We start from the raw sequence: 5,000 nt of genomic DNA on the forward strand, positions 1-5,000 counted from the left end.
CCCAGTAATATGTGGCCCGGGAGACTGTTTATTAAAAGCAAACGTAAGCAAATGTATAATCTGTTTCTTGTTTGCTCCACTTTTGAAAAAGGATACACTCAGATGGTGACTTAGTAAAGTGATGCTTTTTCCGAAAGACAAACGATTGATTCCGCCTCCGCCCCGCCCCTAACTAAATCAGACCATCCCCGTGTAAAGGCTGTTTTATAAAACAGCTTTTGTTACATGTTTGAAATAAAGCTAGAATTCTCTATGGATGAAGTTAGCATGCTAGTGTTGCTAACATTTGTGTCCTCCTGTCCCACTTCTTAAAAGTTACTTTATGTTATGTAATATATGGCATCTACGACGTAAGTGCAGAGTTACAGTGTATATGTAAAAGGTGAATTAAGTGAATAACTTCTGGGAGTCATTCGTCACGCTTAAACTACTTGGACAAACCGCGTTGCCTGGGACGTTTCAGGAATTTTGAGTCATTCTTTGCTGCAGATGGGTTAATTGCGCTGAAAGATTTGCTAAGATTAATAATGATGATGGATTCATCCGCATTAAAGCATTGAAAAGAGTCCAACATATTTAAGTCTCAGTTCGAGGAGAACCCCATACAGTCACAAGGATTGCCTTCTAAAATTCTGAAGTCTGCAGTGGAACGTTGTAAATAATAGATTGCAGGAAAGGCAAACTAAAAAAAAATAAAAACTAGGAGCGCTCAGACTTCCGCCTCGCCCTACCTGTCTTGAATCCAGACAGTGATCCAGATCACTGTCAGTATCTTGGCTGTTCCTAGGACTGCGCTCTTCTGGACTGAGGCTTCAGATGTTGTTCTTGGGATCTGTTAGAGCCACTCTCCCAGTTTGGGGGTTACTGCTCCCAGCGCCCCCACTACCACAGGGACCACGCTAGCCTTGACCTTCCACATCCATTCCAGCTGCTCTTTCAACCCTCAGTACTTCTCAAGTTTCTTGGGTTCCTTCTTCTTGATGTTGGCGTCAGCTGGGATTGCCACATCTATCACTACCACCCTTTTCTGCTCTTTGTCCACCACCACCCTTTTCTGCTCTTTGTCCACCACCACTATGTCTGGTTGGTTAGCCAGAAGCTGTTTGTTCTCAGCCACCTTCTGTGGTATGGCCCATTTAGATTTGGGTACTTATATTCCATACTGGTTGCAGATGTTCCTGTATACTATCCCTCCATGTACGCTGATCCACCTAGCATCTTACAGCCTGCTACTATGTGCTGGACTGTCTCAGGTCTTCTTTGCACAGTCTGCATCTTGGGTCTGATCTACTCTGGTAGATCCTGGCCTCTATGGCTCTTGTGCTTATGGCCTGTTGTGCTGCCATGATTAGTGCCTCTGTGATTCAGATCACCCCCAAAATGTAATCATTTTCTGCTTTTCTGAAAATTCCTAAAACTAATTTCATTTCAATCTATTGAACAGACTTAAATGCATTAAACATTATTTCATATGAATATAAACAGATGTCCTACATCCAGGTTTTTAGCTAAAGCTAATTTGCGACACCTCTCCCTGGTTAGGTTTTGACTAGCAGTTTAAAGGCCTACTGAAACCCACTACTACCGACCACGCAGTCTGATAGTTTATATATCAATGATGAAATCTTAACATTGCAACACATGCCAATACGGCCGGGTTAACTTATAAAGTGCAATTTTAAATTTCCCGCGAAACTTCCGGTTGAAAACGTCTATGTATGATGACGTATGTGCGTGACGTCAATCGTTGAAACGGAAGTATTCGGACACCATTGTATCCAATACAAAAAGCTCTGTTTTCATTGCAAAATTCCACAGTATTCTGGACATCTGTGTTGGTGAATCTTTTGCAATTTGTTTAATGAACAATGAAGACTGCAAAGAAGAAAGCTGTAGGTGGGATCGGTGTATTAGCGGCTGGCTGCAGCAACACAACCAGGAGGACTTTGAATTGGATAGCAGACGCTCTATCCGACACTAGCCGCCGACCGCATCGATGATCGGGTGAAGTCCTTCGTCGATCCGTCGATCGCTGGAATGCAGGTGAGCACGGGTGTTGAGCAGATGAGGGCTGGCTGGCGTAGGTGGATAGCTCATGTTTTTAGCATAGCTCTGTGAGGTCCCGTAGCTAAGTTAACTTCAATGGCATCGTTAGCAACAGCATTGTTAAGCTTCGCCAGGCTGGAAAGCATTAGCAGTGTCCATGGTTTAATAGTATTGTTGATTTTCTGTCTATCCTTCCAGTCAGGGGTTTATTTATTTTGTTTCTATCTGCAGTTAAGCCCGATGCTATCACGTTAGCTCCGTAGCTAAAGTGCTTCGCCGATGTATTGTCGTGGAGATAAAAGTCACTGTGAATGTCCATTTCGCGTTCTCAACTCTCATTTTCAAGAGGATATAGTATCCGAGGTGGTTTAAAATACAAATCCGTGATCCACAATAGAAAAAGGAGAAAGTGCGGAATCCAATGAACCCTTGTACATAAGTTACGGTAAGAGCGAAAAAAGATACGTCCTGCACTGCACTGTAGTCCTTCACTAACACTTTCCTCATCCACGAATCTTTCAAATTAATGGGGTAATCGTCACTTTCTCGGTCCGAATCTCTCTCGCTGCATTGTAAACAATGGGAAAATGTGAGGAGTCCTTCCTCCGGTGACGTCACGCTACTTCCGGTATAGGCAAGGCTTTTTTTAATCAGCGACCAAAAGTTGCGACCTTTTTCGTCGTCGTTCTCTACTAAATCCTTTCAGCAAAAATATGACAATATCGCGAAATGATCAAGTATGACACATAGAATGGATCTGCTATCCCCGTTTAAATAAAAAATTTCATTTCAGTAGGCCTTTAAACATTATTTCATATGAATATAAACACGTGTCATACATCCAGGTTTTTAGCTAAAGCTAATTTGCGACCCCTCTTCCTGGTTAGGTTTTGACTAGCAGTTTAAGAACACAGGTAAAACAATCAAAAAACATGCGGCACAATGACATAATAGAAGCAAACACACAAGATACAAGGAGAAATGTAAAATTACATAAACAGGTCAAGTTCGATATAATGCGGTCCGATATAAAGCAATGTTCTAATACTCAGGGCGATATGGACCAAAACTGATACAGCGGCATTTTGAGCTTGAATACCGGTATATATATTGGTATATTTTTTTTAAAAACGTTCAAAGTAATTAAGATTGTCTTAAATAACCAGTGCTGGAAGCACTCAGACTATTTTTGCTGTAAGTAGTAACGTAATGTGTTGTTTATTCTTAAAAAAGTAATAAGTTAGCCATTACTATGTCAAAGCAATTTCCGTTCATTTTGTTTATAAATGTTAAAGTTTAAATCCTCACGCTTGTGCGCGGGATAGATGGAGCTTCTACTCGCTCACTGCTGGCAGTTAAGTTTAAAACTACTCTTCAGTCACCCAGCCGCTATTCTACAGTGGTTTAGTCGGCACAGGCTACGGGTAGAGTTGTAGTTAAATAATTGACACACGAAGCGAGCAGCAGAGAGAAGCTATCATTAGCTTCTGTGCTAAGTCGCTAACAGCGTAACTGGGACGGCGTGCCTCGGATGGTAAAGCGGCCGTGCCAGCAACTTCGAGGGTTCCAGGTTCGAGCCCATCCGAGTCACGTCCGTTGTGTCTTTGTGCAAGACACGTCACCCTTGCTCCTGATGGGTCGTGGTTAGGGCCTTGCATGGCAGCTCCCGCCATCAATGTGTGAATGTGTGAATGGCTGAATGTGGAAATGGTGTCGAAGCGCTTTGAGTACCTTTACAAGTATAACCCATTTACCATTAAGTAACGCGGTAGAGATGATGCGTATGAAGCCCAAAATGTTATCAGTTGTTCATTATCCCATTTCGGTATATTTTCCTGAAGGTTTTTTGAGAAAGAATACTGATTAACCAGAAAATTATACTTTTAAGCCTGAATAAAAGGATTATCTACAAGTTTTAGAAGATGTGTGCTAATCAGATTTTTGTAAAACACTAAGCAGCATTTAGCAGTAATGCGAAGTGCTAAACAAGATATACAAACTACGAACATAATAAAACAATCACCATCTGTACAATGTCTGCTGATGGGATGTTTATATCTTCCCGTTTAGATCCTTATCCTTACGAAGAGTTTAAAAAAAAGGGCCACAAACCAGTGTCTTTTCGTGTATTTCTCCCCATCTCAGGGTCTAAATTAAATGTCATAGTTGACCAACTTCTCAGTTTCTTGCATTGACCTTCTACTATCCAGGTGAGAGGCATGATATATAACCTAAAATTAACTTTCGCCAGCTCAGAGGTGATGCAGCAGCTCATCGGCTCAATTTGTTATTAAAACGAGCCGTCGGTGATCACAACATGTAAATGGAGTATTGTTGGTGGTTTTTAGATGTTTTTAGAGTGCTTTATGGGCGCAATAGACTACACCTATTAGCTGCATTGTTGGCCACCTCGTACTTGTCGTATATTACGACTTAGAATGCAGAAAAAAGGCGTGTACTTGTCTCACATGGGGATTGTGAATGATCTTTATATAAACGACATTCGTAAAGTTACAAAGGACTTAAAGTTAGTTTTATTTGCAGACGACACAACTGCTTTCTGTTCAGGAGAGAACACACAGAAGATAATACAAATAATAACAGAAGAAATTAACAAATTAAAAAGATGGTTTGACAAAAACAGACTATCTTTGAATCTCAGTAAAACTAAAATAATGCTATTTGGTAATAGTAGAAAAGAGCATCATACACGAATACGAATAGACTGAGTAGACATCGAAAGGGTAAAAGAAACCAGATTTTTGGGAGTATTAATAGATGATCAAATGAACTGGAAATCTCATATACAAAACATACAACATAATGTGGCAAAAAACATTTCAATAATGAATAAAACAAAACGTCCTGGGCCAAAAATCACTTCATATTCTCTACTGCTCGCTAGTGTTACCATATCTGAGTTATTGTGCAGAAATATGGGGAAATAACTACAA

The 5,000-nt window shown here is 40.7% G+C and overlaps 1 protein-coding gene across 1 annotated transcript in view; it reads right to left on the minus strand.

The window, feature by feature from the left end:
* LOC133659127 (neurobeachin-like) overlaps positions 1-5,000 on the minus strand; it is a 601,703-nt gene that overhangs the window by 464,615 nt on the left and 132,088 nt on the right. The gene's annotated exons all lie outside the window — the stretch shown is intronic.

Source organism: Entelurus aequoreus, linkage group LG10 (genome assembly GCF_033978785.1).
Source record: "Entelurus aequoreus isolate RoL-2023_Sb linkage group LG10, RoL_Eaeq_v1.1, whole genome shotgun sequence".
Lineage (NCBI taxonomy): Eukaryota > Metazoa > Chordata > Actinopteri > Syngnathiformes > Syngnathidae > Entelurus > Entelurus aequoreus.